The 24,128-nt window shown below is 34.9% G+C and overlaps 1 protein-coding gene across 14 annotated transcripts in view; it reads right to left on the bottom strand.

Annotated features, from left to right (window-relative positions):
* Mipol1 (mirror-image polydactyly 1) overlaps window positions 1-24,128 on the bottom strand; it is a 320,736-nt gene that overhangs the window by 167,644 nt on the left and 128,964 nt on the right. The gene's annotated exons all lie outside the window — the stretch shown is intronic.

Consider the following 24,128-nt stretch of genomic DNA (forward strand, 5'->3'; position numbering starts at 1 on the left):
AACTACACTGCTGCAGCTTTTCTGGATGTAACTGTGTGTACATATATATAATACACAACATAACTATCTTATTCATTAAATATTCATTAACTATCCACTCAGCATTGTACAAGTCTCCACCAAGAACTATGCCAGGCAAAGACATGTTTCTACATATTCACAAACACACAATTTAACTACATATAAATATTCCTAACATACCATAAGAACATAAAATAGGAATTTAATAATAAGAGTAATTTATATTCTTATTTTAAGCTATTAAATTATTCAGGAATGATTAATTTAAAGAAACATTTAAATTGCAAAGTAAAAGGATTAGTAAAGATAAAATTAAGCATCTACCAAGATAAATACTTATTTTCTGTAGTACTATACTATTTAAATTGGTTATGTTAACTCTATTCATAAAAAGCTAATCATTTAAAAATGTGATTTGCATCAATTTCCAGAATATAAAAGTCACATACATATTAACGATAGTCAATCAACTCCTAGTAAGTATTAGTACTACTATGTATCAGGGCCTGTTCCATGCATTTTACATGTATTCAATCGATTAACCTTGATCTGGGTCCTAAAAGACAAGGAAATGGAAGCAAAGAGTAATAAATACCTTCTCAATAAACAAAACTAAGGAGAAGTAGAATTCAAATTCAGTCATTATAATTCAATTAATCAGCAAAATTCATAGTACACAGATGGAAATAATTAGAACAACAGAAAAAGTAAATTGTGATATTTTATTTATTACTGGGGGTACATTGTGACATTTACACAAAACTGCTTACATTGTATCTTAGTCAATGATGATATTTTACAACTGGAACTTTGAGCAACCATATAGATAGTTTTTCAAGCAAATACAAGGAAATAAATACTAAATACATAGGATGAACAGAACTAGCTAGTATACAGAATTATTGCCTTTTTGTTTTTTGCTGTACAGGTATTGAACCTAAGGCTTAATGGATGCTAAGCAAGTGCTCTACCACTTGAGCCATGCCCTAAGCCCTTTTGTTTGTATTTTGTTTTTGAGATTAGGGTCTCCTTAACTTTTGCCTGGACTGGCTTTAAACTTGAGATTCTCCTGTCTCCACCTCCCAAGAAACTGGGATTACAAGCATATACTATCATGCCTGGCTTAGAATTATAACCTTTAAGTTAGTTCACTTCTATTCAACAAAATCCCTCTGAATATATCTGTGAGAGCATTTCCGGAAATGACTAATGAAAGAGGGAAAGTCCATCATGAATGTAGGAGGTACCATTGCACGTACCCTGGGGACATGGAAGGAATAAAGGAGAAAAAAAAAAGCATGAACTCAGGCATTCTCTCTCTTTCTTCCTGGCACCATGATGTGAGCTACTTTGCTCGACTACATGGTCCCCATAGTGATGGACTGAAACCTTTGAAACCAGGACCCAAGAGAGGATCCAAGATAGCGACTAGAGTGCAGAAGGAGACAGCATGAGCTCCGTAAATCAAAAAACTTCCTGAGACACTTGAGCCACGCTTGGCAGAAAAAAAACACCAAGAAGAATAAAAACATCGACAATCTGAAACCATAGCCCATACAAAGCTTTTCCACAGCACATTACACTGAGAAAACAGGAAGTCTCCCGTGCTGCCAGACGCCAGCTCCAAACCTGCTTGGGAGACATCCAGCAGACCAACAGGTGAGCAAATAAGCGGCACACGGTAATCCCACAGCCACCCCTGGGATAAATCAACAAAGCCCCCTGGACAGACTGACCCCTGCCCCGCAAAACAAACAAACAAAAAACTGAATAATAAACAAGGAAATAAAAAGGAAAACTCAGCAGAGGGGGCGGGGTGCTCTGAGCACACTGGAGAAGGGGGGAGAGGCAAGGAGCTGATCTTCATGCAAACTTTCAGTAAACAAAGACTGGAAAGACAGAAGGGCTGACAGTGAGTGGGTGATAAGCTGCTGCCTGAAATAGGGCAGGTAGCAGTCCACAAAGCTCATCTGCTGAGCCAGTGAGCAACATCCAAAATCAAATGACATTGCAAAATCGAAAAATAATCAGCCAACCATCATAACACACTGACAGCAGGGAGCCAGCTGACAGATCTCTGACCTTGCCCCAGAGAAAGGGGGCAAGGCAAAAAAACAAGCCACCAAATAAACAAACACAATGAAAACTCAACTCCAAAGCAGGACGGCTAGTGGGCCACAGAGCTGATCTCCCAAACCTGAGGACAAGCCACACCTCACTGAGGGAGAACATAACTGAGCAGATACTGCTAAAAGACAGGAAAAAAAAAAAAAAAAAAAAAAACAGGCAAGTCTCCCCAACAACCTGCCAAGACTAAGACAGAGCTTCTGCTTAAATACCAACACCAGGATAGGATGCTGAAGGCATAACACCAGAACTACTAAGAATGAAATTCTATTGTTTCTGAACCTGGAATTTTTATATGTGTGTGTTCATTTGATTGCTTTGTTCCCTGATTCTTTGTCCACCACCACTCCCTATTGATTTCTTTCATTTTTGTCCCTTTCTTTGTTTTGTTAGTTTTACTACTGTAAGTTAGCTAATATTAAATTACACACAGAACAGGGCCAGAAACAGTACCAAGTGGAATGATAGGAAGACAAAAAAGGGATGGAAACCATTCTCCCCCCAAAAATAAATTAATACAAGATTCAGAGGGAAATGAAGAAAATGGATACCCAGTTCCAGACTCCAACAAAACAAAGATAAAAAATGCTAAGAAACCCAATGAAGCCCATAAGAACACCCGAAAGAAGAAATCCTGCAAGTAATCACTAAGAATTTCATGGAGATGTTGCTAGAAATGATCAACCAAAACATACAAGAAGCACTCAAGAAATTCCAAGACAACAAAAATAAAGAATATGGAAGACACAAAAACAAATAAATGAACTCATAGGGGCCCTAAATAAACACCAAAGTGAAACAGAGAACACCATAAATAAAGAAATAAATGAATTAAGGATGAATATTGACAATATTAAAGAGGAAGTGACCCATGATATGGAAATCCTCAGAAAAAAGAATGAAGCTGAAATACAAAACACAATGGAAGGCCACTCTAGCAGACAAGAACAAGCAGAAGACAGAATCTCAAAACTTAAAGATGAAATGGAAATTAAGGAAAAACTGAAGAACTATTATTCAAATCAACTCAAGACCTGGGAAAGGAATATTCAAGGACTCACTGAATCTATCAAAAGACCAAACCTGAGAATCATGGGCATTGAAGATGGAGAAGAGGTGCATGCAAAAGGAATTCATAATATATTCAACAAAATAATAAAAAAATTTCCCAAATCTAGAGAAAACTATGCCCATTCAGGTACAGGAAGCCTCCAGGACACCAAACAGACGAGACCAAATAGAACTACCCCATGACATATTATCATTAAAACAACAAGCACAGAGAAAGTTGTAAAGGAGAAAAAACAAATAACATACAAAGGAAAACCCACCAAAATCACAGCAGATTTCTCAAAGGAAACCTTAAAAGCAAGAAGCATGGAGTGAGGTATTCCAGGCCCTGAATGAAAATAACTTCAACCCTAGGATACTCTACCCAGCAAAAATATCATTCAAAACAGATGGAGCAATAAAAGTCTTCCATGATAAGCAGAAACTAAAACAATATATGACCACCAAGCCACAAATACAGCAGCTTCTTCAAGGAATTCTCCACACAGAAAGTGAAAGCAAACAAAGCCATGAGACAACAGGCAGTACCAAACCACAGGAGAAGAAAATAGAGAGTAACACTGATTCAGCTGCACACAATTAAACCCTTAAACAACAAAAACAACTAAATAACAGGAATCACCACATACCTATCAATACTAACACTGATTGTTAATGGAATTAATTCCCCCATCAAAAGACACCAATTGGCAAACTGGATTAAAAAAGGAAGATCCAACAATCTGTTGCTTATAAGAGACCCATCTCATTGGCAGAAACGAGCAATGGCTTAGGGTGAAAGGCTGGAAGAAGATTTACCAAGCCAATGGCTCCTGAAAACAGGCAGGAATAGCAATACTTATCTCAGATGAAGTACACTTCAAATTTACATTGATAAAAAGAGATAAAAAAGGACACGCCATACTAATAAAAGGGGAAATACATCAAAAGGAAATAACAATTATTACCCTACATGCACCCAACGTCAATACACCCAATTTCATCAAACATACTCTGAAGGACCTAAAAACATATATAGACTCCAACACACTGGTAACGGGTGACTTTAATACTCCCCTATCACCAACAGATAGGTCATCAAAATGAAAAATCAATAAAGAAATTCTAGAACTAAATCACAGCATAGATAAAATGAACTGACCTGATATCTACAGAATATTTCATCCAACATCTGTACAATATACATTCTTCCAGCAGCCCATGGAACCTTCACCAAAATTGATATCTTAGGGCACAAAGCAAGCCTCAGCAAATATAAGAAAATAAAAATAATCCCATGCATTCTAACTGATCACAATGCATTAAAACTATAATTCAACAACAAAAACAACAGTAAAAAACATGCAAACAACTGGAAGCTGAATAATACATTGCTCAATGATCAGTGGGTCACTGATGAAATAAAAGATGTAATTAAAAGGTTTATGGAAGTTAATGAAAATGAAAACATGACCTACTGGAACCTATGGGGCACAGCAAAGGCAGTCCTATGAGGAAGGTTTAAAGATATGAGTGCATAAATTAAAAGGACAGAAAGGTCTCAAATCAATGATCTAATACTATAGCTCAACCTCCTAGAAAAACAAGAACAAGCAAATCCCAAAATAAGCAAAAGGAGAGAAATAATAAAAATAAGGGCCAAAATTAATGAAATAGAAACAAAAAAATTCATACACAGAATCAGTGAAACAAAAAGCTGGTTGTTTGAAAAAATAAATGAGATTGACACACCCCTGGCAAACCTGACTAAAATGAAGAGAGAAAAAACCCAAATCAGTAAAATCAGAAATGCAAAAGGGGAGATAACAATAACACCAGACATGAAACAGACATGAAGACCAGTGTAACAGAACAGAGGATCCGGATATGAATTCACACAGCTATGTCCACCTTATTTTTGACAAATGCATCAAAAACATAGGATGGAGAAAAGACAGCCTCTTCAATTTTGATACAGCCCAATTTATCAATATTGTCTTTGACTGTCTGTGCTTTTGGTGTTGTATTTAAGCAATAATGAACAAATACAATGACATGAAAAATGTCCCTACATTTTCTTCTAAGAAATTTAGTTTCAGCTTATAGTTTTAATTTTTGATACATTTTTAAGCTACTTTTAATTAGCATATATCAATTGTACTAAGTAATGGGTTTCATTATATTTCCATACATGTATGTAGTGTACTTTGATCATATTCAACTCCACTGTTACCCTTTCTTATTCTCTGTCTTTCCTTCCTTTTTCTCCTTCCATGTCCTTAATAGTCCCCCTTCTTTTTTCTAAATTCTGCGTATGAGAAAAAAATATATAATTGTTTTTATGAGGTTGTCTTGTAAATATGATCTCTAGATCTATTCATTTTCCTGTAAATGACAAAATTTGTTCTTTTTAAAAATTCATTTATTTATATGTGCATACATTATTTGAGCCATGTTCTCCCCTTCCCCTGCCCCTCTTAGCTTCCAGACAGAACCTGTTCTGCCCTTTTCTTGAAATTTGTTGAAGAGAAGACATAAGCAATAATAAGAAAGAAATAGTGTTTTTGGTAGCTGAGATAATAGCTATACAGAGAGATTCCTAACAAAGCTTCCATACACAAGTGTATTACCACCCGAATTGATGCATCTCTGCCTGACCTCTTCACTACTTCCCACCTTCCCATATTGACCTCTGTCATTTTAAGGTTACTGTATTAGCTCCTCTGAAGTGGGGACATGAACTCCTTTAAAGTTTTGGGTTTCCTACCTATCCCCATTCCTCCTGTATGTGCTCTCCCCTTAGCATGTGACCCTAGTCCAAACAACACTGCAGCCTTTGCCCTAGATCTAAAGTCCACATATGAGGGAGAACAAACGATTTTTTGGTCTTCTGAGCCTGGCTAAACTCGCTTAGGATGATGTTCTCTAGTTCCATCCATTTACTTGCAAATGCTAAGATTTCATTCTTCTTCATGGCTGAATAAAATTCCATTGTGTATAAATACCATATTTTCTTGATCCATTTATCAGTAGTGGGGCATCTTGGCTGTTTCTATAACTTGGCTATTGTGAATAGCACTGCAATAAACATGGGTGTGCAGGTGCCTCTGGAGTAACCTGTGTCTCATTCCTTTGGGTATATCCCCAGGAGTGGGACTGCTGTATCATATGGCAGATCTATGTTTACATTTTTAAGAAGCCTCCAAACTTTTTTCCAGAGTGGTTGCACCAGTGTGCATACCACCAGTAGTGCACAAGGGTTCATTTTTCCCCACATCCTCACCAACACCTATTGTTGGTGGTGTTTTTGATGATGGCTATTCTAACAGGGGTGAGGTGGAATCTTAGTATGGTTTTGATTTGCATTTCCTTTGTGGCTAGAGATGGTGAGCATTTTTTCATGTGTTTTTTGGCCATGTGAATTTCTTCTTTTGAGAAAGTTCTGTTCAGTTCAGTTGCACATTTCTTTATTGGTTCATTTATTTTGGGAGAGTACTTTTTTGAGTTCCCTGTATATTCTGGTAATCAGTCCTTTGATGTACAGCTGGCAAATATTTTCTCCCACTCTGTGGGTGCTCTCCTCAGTTTAGAGACCATTTCTTTTGTTGTGCAGAAGCTTTTTAATGTAATGTAGTCCCATTTTTCCATCCTTTCTGGTAGTCTCTGAGCTGCTGGGGTTCCATTGTGGAAGTCATTGTCTATACCTATTAGTTTGAGAATGTTTCCTGCTCCATTCTGTACTAACTTCAGAGTTTTGGGTATGATATTTAGGTCCTTGATTCATTTTGAGTGGATACTAGTACAGGGTGACCAACATGGATCTAGTTTCAGTATCTAGCAGATGGATAACCACTTTTTCCGGCACAATTTGTTGAAGAGGGTGTCTTTTCTCCATCATATATTTTTGACGCCTGTGTCAAAAATAAGGTGGGCATAGTTGTGTGGATTCATATCCAGGCCTCTATTCTGGTGTTCATGTCTGTTTTTGTGCCAGTACCATGCTCTCTTTATTGCTATTGCTTTGTAATATAGTTTGAAGTCAGGTATTGTGATACCTCCAGCATTGCTCTTTTTGATGAGTATTGCCTTGGCTATTCACATTCTCTTGTGTTTTCAAATGAACTTTAAGGTAGATTCAATCTCTGTGATGAAGGTCATTGGGATTTTGATGGAAATTGCATTAAACACATAAAATGGCTTTTGGTAGTATAGCCATTTTTACTATGTTGATCTATCAACTCATGAGCACAGGAGACCTTTCCATCTTCTGTAGTCTTCCTCGATCTCTCTCTTCAGGGGTTTATAATTCTCCTTGTAGAGGTCATTCACATCCTTTGTTAAGTTTACTCCTAGCTATTTGATTTTTTTCAGGCTATCGAAAATGGAATTGTTTCCTTATATTCCTTCTCAGTTTGTTGTTGTTGTATAGAAAAGCTAATGGTTTTTGTAAGTTGATTTTGTATCTTGCCACCCTGTTATAGCTGTATCTAAGAGTTTTTGGGTAGAGTTTTTTGGAACTTTAAGGTATAGGATCATATTGTCTGCAAATAAGGCTATTTTGACAGTTTCTTTACCTATTTGTATTCATTTCTTCTTCTCGTCTAATTGCTCTGGCTAGGAATTCCAGTACTATGTTGAGTAGGAGTGGGGATAGTGGGCACCCTTGTCTCGATCCTGATTTTAGGGAAATGGTTTCAGTTTTTCACCATTAAGTATGATGTTGACTGTAGGTTTGTCATATATAGCCTTTACAATGTTGAGGTATATTCCTTCTATTCCTAGTTTTCTTAGAGCTTTTATCATGAAGTGATGTTGGATCTTGTTGAAGGCTTTTTCTGTATCTATTGAAACAATCAAGTGGTTTTCGTCCTTTCTTCTATTAATGTGCTGGTATTACATTTATAGATTTGCGTACGTTGAACCACCCCTGCATCATTGGGATGCAGCCAACATGGTCATAGTGTATGATCAAACCACAGGAGAAGAAAAGGCAAGAAAGTAAGAGAGTAACATTGATTCACCTGCACACAAACCCTTAAACAAAGACAACTAAATGGCAGGGATCACCATATATCTATCAATAATACTAACACTGAACATTAATGGACTTAATTTCCCCATCAAAAGACACCAATTGGTAAACTGGATTAAAAAGGAAGATCCAACAATCTGCTGCCTACAGGAGACCCACCTCATCAACAGAAATAAGCACTGGCTGAGAGTGAAAGGCTGGAAGAAAATTTACCAACCCAATGGTCCCCGAAAACAGGCAGGGGTAGTAATGCGTATCTCGGACAAAGTAGACTTCAAACTTACATTGATCAAACGAGATAAAGAAGGACACTCCATACTTATAAAAGGGGAAATACACCAAAAAGAAATAACAATTATCAACCTATATGCACCTAACTCAATGTACCCAATTTTATCAAACATACCCTGAAGTACCTAAAAACATAAATAAACTCCAACACAGTGGTAGTGGGAGACCTTGATGCCCCTGACCACTAATATATAAGTCATCCAAACAAAAAATTAATAAAGAAATCCTAGAACTAAATCACACCATATATCAAATGGACCTAGCTGATGTCTACAGAATATTTCATTCAAGTGCTGCACAATATACATTCCTCTCAGCACCTCATGGAACCTTCACCAAAATTGATCATATCTTAGGGTACAAAGCAAGCCTCAGCAAATATAAGAAAACAGAAATAATACCATGCATTCTATCTGACCACAATGCATTAAAACTAGAAATCAACAGTAAAAAACATGCAAACAATTGGAAGCTGAACAACACATTGCTCAATGATCAATGGGTCATTGATGAAATAAAAGAGGAAATTAAAAGGTTCCTAGAATTTAATGAAAATGAAAACACAACCTACAGGAACCTATGGGACACAGCAAAGGCGGTTCTAAGAGGAAAGTTTATAGCCATGACTGCATATATTAAAAGGTCAGAAAGATCTCAAATCAGTGATCTAATACTACACCTCAAACTCTTAGAAAAACAAGAACAAGCAAATCCCAAAACAAGCAGGAGGAGGGAAATAATTAAAATAAGGGCTGTAATCAATGAAATAGAAACAAACAAACAAAATACAAAGAATCAACAAAACAAAAAGCTGATTCTTTGAAAAATTAAATAAGATTGACACACCCCTGGCAAACCTGACTAAAATAAGGAGAGAAAAAAACCCAAATCAGTAAAATCAGAAATGCAAAAGGGGAGATATCAACATACACCAAGGAAATCATCAGAAACTACTTTGAGAGCCTATACTCTAATAAAGTTGAAAATCTTGATGAAACAGACAGATTTCTAGATACTTACAACCATCCAAAACTGAACCAAGAGGATATTAATCACATGAATAGACCTGTAACACAAAACAAAATTGTAGCAGCAATTAAGATTCTCCCAAAAAAAGAAAAGTGCAGGACCTGATGGATTCACATTGAATTCTATCAGACCTTTAAAGAAGAACTAATACCAACCCTCCTTAAACTGTTCCATGAAATAGAAAGGAAAGGAACACTGCCTAACTCATTTTATGAAGCCAGTTATTACATTTATCCCAAAACCAGACAAAGACACCTCCAAAAAGGGGAACTATAGGCCAATTTCCTTAATGAATATTGATGGAAAAATCCTCAATAAAATAATGGCAAACTGAATCCAACAACACAACTGCAGTAGTACTTCTAAACTACACATATGGAAACCCTGTGTATAAATAGCATAACCTGTGGCAAAGGACTGAACAGGAATTACTACAAAGATATCTGGTTCTTCCTTCATTGCTCCAAACATATACACCCAGTTTCCACTCATTAAGTAACATCTCCCACGAATCTAGCTGCTTCAAGTATCCAGAGTTAAATTCTTCTTTAGTGCAGCAAAACAGCAACTCTGAGATTTATCTCACTAACTCAGCATGATGACCTTCAGACCATCCCATAGTCACACACAGGAAACCTCTGTCTATTCTTGTGTAACCTGCTGTTTTTTTCAACTTTATAGTTGTTAGAGTAACGAATGGCAAGATTTTTACTAGTTGACTCTGCCATGTCAAGAAGCCTCTATTGCTTTTCAATAGTTTTCTTGACAGAAAACTGGTCAAGATAGTTTTCAATTGCTTAAAACTACTGAAAGGAAAAAAAGTTTTCCCCTTCAATTTCCTATAACTTTCAATGTAGTTCCCAGTATCTATAAAGTTGATAATTTTATGGAACAATAGTTAACAGGAAATACAATTATGTACAACAATTACTAAATATTTCCTTAGCAGTGGAACTTTTCTCCAAAGTTTATGCAAATTGAAAAATGGTAATAATCGTTGAATTCTGAGTAAGTTAAATTAATACTGATCTAGCACCTACTAAATGAGGTTAGAGACTAACAAAGTAGACAGCTATGAAATCACTTCTTGTGAATTTTAATTACAACACACTTATAAATGATTACTAGCGTTTGATCTGGTAATAATATGAGGAACTAAATGAGATAAAAATTTAATGTATCAAAGATGTCTACTCCGTTTTTAGTCTTCCAAATACAAGTAACATCTCTCATTACACAAAAGCCAGTTCAAACTAACTTGCACTTGTCTTATCAATTCCTCTCTCTCTTATCTCTCCTCCCTAGCATCCTGTTTTTCTGGCAGTATATTCTAACTGGATCCTGTATTCAAGTAGTAAAAGAAGGAAATGCAACAATAATAAATATAAAGAACTAAATCTAAACAGGTTGCAAAAAAAATTAAGGCGAGACAAAAACAAAAGTTACACCATCCTTTAATCCCATTATTTTAATGGTATTAATTTCATTTAATTTATTTAATTCCACAGATTCTCGGGACTTCAATCAGCTGGGGTGGCCATCAGGTCTGATAAGAAGAAAATGACAATTCAGATCAATGCTATTATGTATCACATTTAATGTATGACTTGTTAATTATATTAATAATTATAACTATATGGCTTCATAACAATACTTAAATTAAAATTAAATTTGAAATGTTTGTATGGGGGGATTACTAGGGAGATAATATGCTTGGGAGAGAGAGAAATAAGAGGAGGTAATAGAGGGGGTGAATACGATCAAAGTATATTATATGCATGCATGAAGATGTCACAATGAAACCCATGACTCTGTATAAGAATATTTTGGTAAAAAGAAACAAATATACTCGTATGAAATGTAGAAATATTGGGTTGGTATGTTTAAGATGGTTAATTATAATTTCTTTGGCATCTAAATGGATGAGATTATAATTAATAGTTGCAATTCCTTAACACTTTCTTTTAAAATTCAGTAAAAACTATAGAACTGTTCTGAATTTTTCATGTTTTATGAATTATATCAGAACAGTATTAAATTTCTGTAGTTTAATATGAATAATCAGAAAGTAATTAAAACATAGAATATTTTATAAATGACATTATTAAAGATAATTATAAATTTACCACAAAGTAAGGTCCGATCTAGCTTATTCATTTTCTATAATCTCTTCAGTGGTACAAAGCCATTAATTTCTGAGATGATGACTTTCCTTTTCTGGCTAATCCAACTAGTAGGATGTTGTTCCTTTTTACATAGTTGTAACCTTGCAATGCTGAACTCTGAAGTTAGCTGATGGTCAGGAAAACAAATTCTGTAAATAATGCCATTGCAATGAGTTGGTTCGTAAGTAAACTTCAACGGATTTTTCAAAATCCATAAATAAACAACATTATAACCTAAATGTTAAACTGGCAGTTATTGCACAAAAGGACAAAGATACTTCTTATACTATTTTAAAACACAAAGCAGAGTTCAGGAAATGGTCTTGGTGTCCCTTGGATGATAGCCATAGCTTAATAGTTTTAGTTCTTTTTCAGATATTCTATTTCTGGAATCACAGATACTTCCTCTTGGTTTACAAACTATTTGTTTGCCATTATCAATGTTGCAATCTCAGTAGAGATGCCAATTACTTAATTTTTACTTAATTATTTAATTCTTAATTCTCTTGTATAATGTGTGCCCAAACACTGTTAAATCCCAACAGAAGCCACTCTTACATCTAAGATTAGAAGAGGAGAAAAACTACAAGTTTTTATGACAAACCTAAGTATCAACAAATTGGATCTTATGTAGAAGTCATTCTCTTTAAGAGATAAGACTCAAATTATTTTTGCATATGTAAGTATGATAACTAGTGTTCCCATAAGATATCAGTAAGTACTTGTGGACTATGAAACTGTTATGAAAGTGTTGGAAATTTGGGGTAGTTCTTAAGATACTTCCGAGTTTTCTAAAGGCATCAATTATTCTTGAAATTGTTTTACTGATGTATGTATGGAAGGCCAAAAACATCATCCAAATCATTTGGTGGTGATCAACTAGTGAAATAGTTTACTATTCAACCCCTTAAAATCAACTCACTTAAATCTATAATTTTCCTGAGGCTTAGCACTTTACCTTTCTTTCCCTGCTTGTACTTTTGTCATCTCTGGCCATGAAAATTCCTTGATACTTTGCTGCTTTGGAAATGTCATTGTCAAAATAATTCTGTGTGTTCTCAGCTCAATAAAAGCTCTCTTGAAATCCTCTCTAGTAGAGTGTGCTCCTTCTTTCTCATAATGCAGGAAAACAGGACTTGCATTTTCCTGGTTTCTAATTACTCCTTCCAGTCTACCAATCAATTGTTTAACTTTTGTTTTTTGTGATAATCTATATTGCTCACATTTATCACTTCTGGATAGAAAAAGGGTGAATAAACATAATCAATGCAATGTATACATGTATGGAAATACCACAGTGAACCCCATTAATATATGTCAAAATCAAAATAAAACAAAAAATGTTTGTAAATTGTGTAGGAAGAGGCCATACTGATGGTAAATTGTAAGTCAAGTTTTAAGTCTAATTCTATTCCAGCACATGCTTTTTAATTTTAAATGTTGTTTTTCAGTAATTGTTTTACTTTTGAAGCTTCTGTTACACATTTAGACCAGCCATTCTCAAAGTAGGGGGCAGGAAGGGACTTGCAATGCTCTAGAACTGTTAACTACGTCATGAAGCTAGTCCTTAAACTCATAGTAAGCAATTAAATATTTTCTGGGGAATTTGATACAGCCATTTTGTGGCTGTTGAACCCAATAATAAAAAAATACATGCTTAGATTTTCTATGTCTATATTTATTTCATTTTTGGCAATTCATTTTTATAATATGCTACAAATGTGGTGGTCCACAACACATGGGAAAAATTTCTTTTTTTTTAAAACTGACCCTTCACCATACATAGTTTAAAAAGCACAGGTTTGGTGACTATTTCTCTATGATTTATGAATAACTAAAGCTGCTTTTCCACTTTATTAAAGAAAAATCCCTGTCAATATTCTAGACAATATTCTACACAGTAGCCTCACAATTTCTTGACCCATTTATTTTAACTAAATTTACCTTCAAACAATGTGCACAACGAGAATCTTGCTGTAGTTGTCTTTAATACTTTAGATCTAAAACTCTTCCTCTGGGATCACAACTTCCTCTTCTACCTTCTTAAACAGCTGGTTAGCAAGAGAGCAATGTTCATTAGTTTAAGATTCCTTCTTGTCTATGCTAGAGTAACTGTCTCACTATTCAGGCAATATTTCATAGGCACCTTCATTTTCTGTATACTAGAGATCCTTCTAATTTTCAACTCAGGGTAAACACATTACAATAGAAAATAAATGTTTATTTCAATTTTGCTCCGAGTTAAAGATTGCCTGAATTATTAATTCCATCTTTGAGTTAATCAATTTACTTATTTTAGCAGTACTGGAGCTCTGAACCCAGGGCCTTGTGGTTGCTAGCAGGCATTCTATCACTTGAGCCATATTCGTAGCCTTTTTGTCTGTTTGTTTGTTTGTTTTTCAGATGAGGTCTTGCATTTGCCTAGGCCTGGCTAGGGATCATGACCCTTCCACTTACATCTTTTGCATAGTTGGGATCACAGAAATGTACAAATCCCTGTTTTGTAGAGATGGGGGGGGTTTCACTAATATTTGCTTGGGTTGGCCTTGAACTGTGATCCTCCTGATTGCTACTTCCTGAGTCCCAGCATTATAGATAATAGATGTGTAACACCATGCCCAGTCTATTTATTGTCACCCACATTTTTTCCTCACATTCCACATTAGTTTTATTCACTATAATAATCAAAAACATGACCTTCCATACCCTAATTTCAACAAAGAAGGTATATTAAATGAGAAATAAAGGGCATTAAGCATGAACTTCTCTGAGATTTATCTTCATTCCATGTAAACACATCCATGCATTTACTGATTAATATTTCTGTACTTAAGTCCATTTCTCTTTGGTTTCTCAAAGTCTTTACTACATGCCACATGAAGGATTCTCCAAACCCCACCCGTATATATATTCTTTCATTTTCTGCTTGTCAGAATATTAGTCCCTTTTCTGTTGTTGTTGAATCACCAAGGTTATTTGAAGGATAATTTACATTTCAAGATGAAGTGCTCATTTGTAGTCACTGAATATGTGTCTCATGTCTTTGCTCAATTAAAGGTAAATACAGTAGTGGAAGATTTTAATAACCAAATGCAGAGTATGATCCATTCTGTGTACACCAGTCAACCTTTCCCCCAGCTATTCCTATAAGTTCATGAACACTGTGGATGGCAAGCTGCAGTCTATGCAGAGGCTCAGCATATGGATCACTACTTATCAAGGCTGCTCTGGTTACACTCACTGCTGAGTGCCCGATCTGCTAATAGCAGTGAACCAACACTGGTCTCTAACATGACAGAGTTCCCTGGTTGATGGACTGGGATAACAATAGCAGGTTGATGACCCTGTACCACTGGCAAGATGGAAGGGGTTATATAAGGTTCTTACTGGAACAGACACTTCCAGTGGACATGGGTTTGCTTACTCTGCATGTGCTTCTGCCAAAATATCTGTCTGTGAACTCACAGAATACCTTATCTACAACCATGGTATTCCACACAGTATTGCTTTTGATCAAGGAACTCACTGCATGGTAAATGATGTGTGGCAAATGATGTTGTGCTCAAAGAACTCTTTGATTTTACTATATTCCCCATCGTACTGGCTACTTGGGCTCCTAAAGACTATGAATTAACAGATAAGGAAGAAATTTACTGTACTGTCTAGGGTTATTGATCTTGACTACCCATGGGAAATGGGGTTGCCTCTATGCAATGCAGGCAAGGAAGAATATACCTGGGCTATAAGGGATTCCAAGTTATATATCACTGTGCATTTATAGCTATGAACACATCCCTTAAAACGAATGTAACATAAAGATGTACTGAGAAAAATGAGAGTAGAATAAAATATCAGATGTATATTAGAAGGGAGAGAAGAATGAAGAGGAGGCAAGAGGAAGAAGAAAAGAGCTTCGCTTTTCATGTCTGAAAGATAATTTGTGATTAGAAAGAACATAGATATAAAATATATGTCAACATATCAAAAGGATGAGGACAAATGGAATATTGGTATTTAAAGATTGTTACAATTTAAACCAGGCAGAACATTGTTAATGCTAAGTGTGTGATAAAGAAATTGATATATCACTCACTGAAAAACTAAAAATAGTTCAAATGTCAGTCTCCCTCCACTCCCATGATCTATAGATGCATCACAATCTCAATCACAATTTTACCAAGTTTTTATAGAAAATGAAAATCTGATTAAAATATTTATAGGAAAATGCAAATAACCTAGAATAATCAAAATATTAAAAAGACAAAACTGAAGGACTTTCAAAACCTGACAACAAAATTTATGATGATCAATGCAGTGTGATAGTGACGTTAACTATAGATAAATAAATTAGTAGAATAGAATAGTGTGTCCTATTCACAGACACACACTTACAGGGTCAAATAATTTTTTTTAAAAATCACAATCTATTTAAAAGGAAGAAATTATCTTTTCAACAAAGTGACAGAATTACTCAAAATTCATCTGTTAAAAAACAAACCTCTATCTTTATCTTACATCATATACAATATTTAACTCAAAATAAATCACAGACTAAAATTTTAAAAAATTTTTAATTTTTTTTATTATTGTGGTAATGGGGCTGCACTGTGACATTTACCAAAGTTCTTACACTGTACCATCATTTTCCTTTAGTTCCCTTTACCCCATTTCTTGTACAGTTTCAACAAGTCTAATTTTTCAATTTTCACACATGAGTACATAATATTTCTGCCATATTCACCCTCCTCCACCCTTTCCTTAAATCCACCTCCTTCCTATTGGTGCCAACCCCAGACAGAGTCTGTTTTATCTTCCTAGTCTCCATTTCAGAAAGACATGTTTGTTTGTGTAAGACAGCTATACAGGGTGTTTCATTGTGACATTTTCATATACATATGTACAATAACCTGAATTGGCCCATCCCCTCTATTTTTCAATTCAAGTGGATTAAGGACCTTAATATGAGACCTGAAACCATGAACCTAGTGCAGGAAAGAGCAGGGAATACACTGGAATTTAATAGGCACAGGCAATTAACTTCCTAAATAGAACTTAAATTGCTTAGCAACCATGAGAATGGATTGAAAAATGGGAGCACATGAAACTAAAAAGCTCTATACAACAAATGAAATGGTCACCAGATTGAAGAGGCAGCCCATAGAATGGGAGAAAATCTTTGTCAGCTATACATCTGATGAGGGATTAATAACCAGAATATACAGGAAGCTCAAAAATCAATGACCTGGCTGGTGGAGTAGCTGAAGTGGTAGACCACCTGCCCAGCAAATGTGAAGCCCTAAGTTCAAACCCTAGTACCACCAAAAACAAACAAAAAACCCCACAAAAATCAATGACCAAATGAAGAAATGGGCAAATGAACTGTACAGAGCTTTTTCAAAGGAAGAAATCCAAATAGCCAAACACACACACACAAAGAAATGCTCAATATCTCTGACCATAAAGGAAATGCAAATCAAAGCCATGTTAAGTTTTCACCTCACTCCTGTTAGAATGGCTACCATTAAGAACACACAATAACAAATGTTGGTGAGGATGTGAGAAAAATAGAAACCTCATACACTGTTAATAGGAAGGTAAATTCGTGCAGTCATTATGGAAAACAGTCATAGAAGTGCTGTATGATTCAGCAATACTATTCCTTCAGGATACACCAGAAGGGATGTGAGTCAGGTTACAATAAAAATACCTGCACTCCCATGTTTACTGCAGCATTATTCACAATAGCTAAGCTATGGAAACAGCCAAGATGCCCACTACTGAGGAATGGATTAGAAAAATGAGGTATTTATATAAAATGGAATTTTATTCAGTCATAAAGAAGAATGCAATATGAATAATAAAAGAAAAATGAAAAAAAAAAAGAAGAATGCAAATTTGTCATTTGCAGGTAAATGGATGGAACTGGAGAACATCATCTTAAGTGAAGTTAGGAAGGTTCAGAAGGCCAAAGGCCACAGGTCTTCTCTCGTATGTGGAATACAGACCCAATACAAATATAAGCAACATTATGAAAAACAGGTCACACTAAGGGGAGGTCACATACAAGAGACGAGGGTAAAAGAAGGAAGTTAAGTAGGTGAATATGGTTGATGTACCTTTCTACAGAAGAATGAATATAGAATTTTAAACTTGTTGAAATTGCCATAAGAAAGGGACTAAAGATAGAAGAAAAACAGAGAGATGAACCACTTCAGATTATTTTATATACATATATGTATATATATATACATATATATATGGAAATGTCATAAGGAAACTCCCTGTACAGCTATCTTAAACAAACAAAAATGTCATTTTTCTTCTTTTTGTTTTTACAAAATCAGAGATCAGGAGGGCAGAACAAGTCCTATCTGGTGTGTTGGTACCAGTGGGCGAGGGGAAGACATGGGGAAAGCATGTAAGAGGTGAATGTGGTACAAACACTGTGTACACATGTATGTAAATGGAAAAATGAGACTTTTAAAAACTATTCCAGGAATGGGGGGAGGGAGGATAAAGGAGAATGTAGGAGGGGATGAATTCACTATGATATATTTGACGTATTCTAAGAACTTTTGTAAATTTCATAATGTACTGTCAGCAGAACAAAAAAAAAAAGAACACAAACAGCAACAAATATTGGCAAAGATCTGAGGAAAAAGGAATCCTCGTACACTGCTGGTGGGAATGTAAATAATAAAACCACTATAGAGACAGTAGGAAAGCTCCTCAAAAAACTAAAAATAAAACTGCCATATGATACTCCTACGGATATACCCAGAGGAATCTAACTCAGGTTATAACAAAGGCACCTGCACACCCATGTTTATTACAGCATTGTTCATAACAGCCAAGTTACCGAAATAGTCAAGATGCCCAATACTGAGGAATGGATCAAGAAAATGTGGTATTTATACACAATGGAATTTTATTCAGCCAGAAAGAAGAATGAAATTTTGTCATTTGCAGGTAAATGGATGGAACTGGAGAACATTATCTTAGGTGAAGTTAGGCAGGTTCAGAAGGCCAAACACCTTCTTATATATGGAAAATAGGCCCAATACAAATAAAAGCAACATTATGAAAAACAGGACACATTAAGGGGAGGTCACTAATGGAGAGAGAAGGGAAAAGAAGGAATTTAAGGTGAATAAGGTTGATGTACTTTGTACATAACATGAATATAGAATTTTAAACTTGCTGAAATCACCATAAGAAGGGGACTGGAGAAAAAAATTAAGTTTGTAGAGAAAAACATGGGATAATATTTTTGCAATCTTTAATTTGTACTTTTTTTTCTTGGCGGTACTCAGGGCCTCACACTTGCTAGGCAGGCACTCTACCAACTGAGCCATCCCCGCAGCCCCTGCCTTTAACATTTTCAAGTGAGGAAAGGTTTCTGAAGAGACACGTTTAAAAATATGTTGGTTAGACTTCATCAATCTTTATAAACTTCTGTCCATCAAAATATAGTATTAAGAAAACAAGTAAGCAAGCATAAAATATATTTTTAATACATATATCTGACAACAGATTTCATACAGAATATATAATAAACTACAAATCAGTAACAAAAAGTCAACTCACCTGATTCGAAAATTGGCAAAAGATTTAAACAGGTATTTCAAAAAGGAAACTATATGAAGAGGAAACAAATAAGCACATGAAAATGTTCTTATCTTCATTACTCACAGGGAGATGCAAATTAAAAACAGAACAATACATGACTACTCATCTACTAAAATAGCTCCAATTAAAAACACTGACCAAACGTTGGTTAGTATGTAGAGTAAGCAGAATTTCAATAAATTGTTACTCAGTATAAAATGATACAGTCACTTCTGTAAAACTTCTGCTAAATTTGTTTTAAAAATAAATAATCCCTATTTTATGACTCAAGAAATTCTACTTCCAAGTGTTTAGCCAAGAGAATGGAAACTTTACTTATGGGAAGACCTGCACAAGAATTCTCATAGCTGTTTTAATAGATTAAAAACTGGGAAAATCCAAATGAGCATCAACAGGAGACGGAATAAGAAATGTGATATTATATAATTATTACTTATCAATAAAAAGAAACTGATATACATGGCATCATGAATATCATAAGTACTTTCTGAAATGGTATGATTCCATGTATAGGAATTTTAGAAAAAGTAAAACAAATGTGTAGTTTAAGATATCCGAGAAGTTGTTTGTGTGAGGCAGGGATGATTGATAGGAAGGGTCACAAATGAGAAAATCTTCCTACAGACATGTTCTAAATCTCATAGGGAAGTGGTGACACAGGGATACACATTATTGGTCAAACTCATGAAAATGCCAATTTAATACTTAATCACTTTTCTTGTGCAAATAGTTTGTCTGAAATCAAATCTGTGGGCAAATAAAAATAAAAAATAAATATTAACAGTGACAACATTTTGAATTTTCAGTGATAATTAAAACCAAAATAACAGAAATACTCGTGAAATCGTTTATATGCTTATAATTTATATACTGATCTAAAAAGCTTCTAGATAAAATATCATTTAAAGGTAAGATTATCATAATTTTACCATACTTGACTAAATAAAGTTAATGAGTATGTAACAGGAACTTTTTGAAGGAATTATAATACTGAAACAAACTACTAGTACCAATAAAAAACATTTTCCTCTGAATTTTTTTCCAGAGTTTGATATAAAATATTTAAATTAATTCCAGGAAGTGGTTTTGGAGTCTGATCTTTTGTGATCCTAGATCTTAGTATTATGATAAATGAGTCAAGTAGCAATTAAAAAGCCTGTATGCAAATGTACAAGCAGGGCCATGGAGGGATTCGTTTTCAGTGAAGGCCTTGATACATACTGTGTTGAGAATGCAAGTTTTAGGTTAGTGTCCTGACACTTTGCACTAAAGACCATTTCCTTGTTTGACAGATTTACATTCCTCCTGAAATATTTGTGGAAACATATGAAATATTTTTACTAGGTATTTGGTTAAATGTATTTCTGTTTTTAAAAATAAAATTTAGTGTAAATATGATCCACTAAGATGTTAACTGAAAAGTTTCCTCATGAAATCAGAGACACAGTGAAGAAGTACAACCAAAACAATTAGAATTTTGTGAGCAGATGACAATTTATGAACTATCAAGTGGTTTCCTAAGAATTCAACCAAATAGTTATTTTCATTACATGGGAGAAACTAAAGGGCTGCAAGAGTCATAGTTTACCCAATTTCATAAAATGAGCAATGGCTTTTAAGACCAGAATTCCATACTCCAGTATTTTTTGTAGTGTACTGCATTGTGTACACACAGTGGGTAGTCAAGTAGGACTGTCATGTGTATGAAGATATTGGTAAAAGATGGGCAGTTTGTTTACATCGAGTTACCAAATGGTGATTGGGTCAATTTGATTTATGTCTCACTTTGGTTTGTGTGCCTAAGGGCTGCTATAAAGACTCATCACAAGGAGAAAGACCATATTACTTTAACTTTAGTAAAATGCATCACATACCATTCATAATTCTTAGGCCCTAGATCACTTTTTATGTTTCAAATGCCTTCACTTTCAGTTTAATCACTTTATTTTTCTTGTGATGATTGTATCTCCAGTACTGTAAACATTTAATCTATTTTCTAGTTAATAAATGTAAATCTGTCATGGAAAAGAAAGAATCCAACCACAAAATTTTAGATCCCCTTACAAAAATCTCATCATTAGAATAAAGATGCTTTCATTCCGAAATGCTTATAATATAGATTCTCCAATACTTAGTGACTTCTACTAGTTGTCAGATATGTTCATAATGGGTTCATGGCTCAAATTCACATTTTTTGAAGTACTGTCCAACTTGCTAACAACCAGCTATCGGAAGAACACTTCCTGCTTTGCAAAGGCAGAATAGGTTCACGATTATCCTAAATGACAGCATTGAAAAAAACAGTATAATGTACTTAATAATCTATTATATTTTTTAAAAAGTGATTATAATGCTAGCAAATACAAATTTTTAGGGAAATAATTTTAGCTTCTGATATAGCAAGACTACAGGCTCAGCTTAGGAACGACATGCCGAAACGCATATTCATCATTTTACTGAGTAACCTGCAGAGATTCACACAGAGGCAGAGTAACAGAAAATCTAAATCTGCTTGAAAAAAATGAAGAAACTATTTTGAGGCATATAATGAGATATGGCATAACCAAAACTTCTGAAGTGCAGCTAAAGCAGTGTGTAAAGAAAAATTAATAGTTTTCATGAAAAGATCAATCATTTGGAAAATTCAATAATGCTAAATTGTTAATCTTCCTTTAACTCATCTTTGGAGTCTATTCAATTCCCATTAAACATTGCCAGATTTCTTTTTGGTGGGAAATAAGCTGAAAAGTGATGTGTTGTAGTTAAGGAAATATCAAAGAATAGTAACAAAGGTTGATTCTTACAATATCACAAATCAAGACTTACTATAATGCTATCACAAATGAAGACATACTAAATTGCAGGAATAAGAACCTATGTCAAGTAGAAGAGAGTCTAGAAGCAGACCCACAAATAACACAGTCATTTGAGTTACTACAAGGGCTCCATGGCAATTCACTGGGCGAATGTGTATTCACACAATTTTTAACACATATGGTACTGGGTCAACTGGGTATGCCTATGAAGAAAATGAAGTTCCTTGATCATATAAAAACTAATTTGAGACAGATCAAGATCTAAATGTGAAATTGTTAAGCATAGGCAGATAGCCAGGCATGAGTAGGAAAGAGAATAGAATCCACACCTGAGACATTCCTAATGTAACAAGCACCCTGGGCTTATGATTAACAAACAACCTCCTACAGGATATCTCCATATCAGGGCAACATGTGTATATGCTCTGGGCCATTTAGGTGGAGTTAGGGAAGGACCCAAGAATTCCTGCCAACAGATTTCCCTACACTATTACTAAGCAAAAGTCCCAGACAATGACAGCCTGGGGCAATCAGTCCCTATCTGAACTGCCTGCCTCACTTAAACAGGTGTACTATAGCTGTCCAGGCAATCAGACTCTCCCAAATTTTGCTTCATATCTCTTCAGAGGCATATTATCACTTTTAATAAAAGCCTCCTTCTTTTCACAATAAAAATCCCTTTCTCTACTGCATTTGCCTTTTTGTTTATTCTCCTTTTCACTGCTTCAAGGAAAGTGCTCTAATTTTAGATATTGAAATCATACATTCATTACTATGAGAATTGCAACAGCTTCTTAAGAAGGCTAAAAATGCACTTGTCATAAGGGGAAAATAATAAATTGGACATCATTCAAATTAAGAGCTTTTGGTTCAAAAGACAGCATTGAGAGTAAAAAAATATTAAGCCAACTGTACACATAGTAATTTCCAAATTATATAAATCAGTAAAAAAAAAGACAACAAATTTAGTAATGGGCAAATGCCTTGAACAGATACTTCACAAATACATCGAAATGATCTATAAACATATTAAAAGATTCTCAACATCATTAGTTATGAAGGAAATACAATTTAAAGTCACAATGCAATATGACTATACACACTACAATGACGGAAGTTAAAATACATAATTATACGAGGCATTCTCCCTTAAAATTGGAGTAAAAACTTTGGGAAAATGCTTAGCATTACCTGTAAACCCATTCTTCTCAGCTAATCTCCTTTGAATATGCCTACACACATATCCCAAAAGAAATGAATGCTTATGCGCACTAAAAGAAATACTGAAGAACATCCATAGATTCAAAACGGTAAAAACCTAATTTTCTGACATCCACTGAATGTTAGTAAATCACAGTGTATTTACAGGCAACAATAACACCACAATGAGAAAGGTAAATTACTGATAAATGTTTTCAGTGCTAGGAATGAATACAGGGCCTTGCATATGCTAGGCAAGCACTCTACCACTGAACTACATCCACCAGCCCTCGATTCTTTTGAGACAGGTCTCACTATGCAGCTCAGGCTGGCCTGGAACTTGCTATGTAGCCCAGGCTGCTGTCAAATTCAGTCCTCCTGCATTCACCTTGTGAGGGCTAGGATTACAAGTGTACATCACCATGCCAAGCTAATTATTGATAATTGTAACAATGTAGATTAACATATAGATGTGAAAGGATATATAAAATGATTCCCTTTATATAAAGCTTAAAATATACACAATGACCTAGGTTATAGAAGTAAGAAAAGTGAGTACCTTTTCTAAGGAATTCTGGCTGGAAGAGAAATCTTAAGAGCCTTCTGGAATAAGAAAATATTCTTCTAAAAATGTTTTTATTAGTATATGATAGTTATACAAGGGATTTTGTTGTGACAGTTCCAATATATACATATATTATACTTCGATTTGATTCATCCCTGCCATTATTCTCCCTCTTTCCCTACTCTTCTTAAAATGACCTTGAC

Source organism: Castor canadensis, chromosome 3 (assembly GCF_047511655.1).
Source record: "Castor canadensis chromosome 3, mCasCan1.hap1v2, whole genome shotgun sequence".
Taxonomy (NCBI): Eukaryota; Metazoa; Chordata; class Mammalia; order Rodentia; family Castoridae; genus Castor; species Castor canadensis.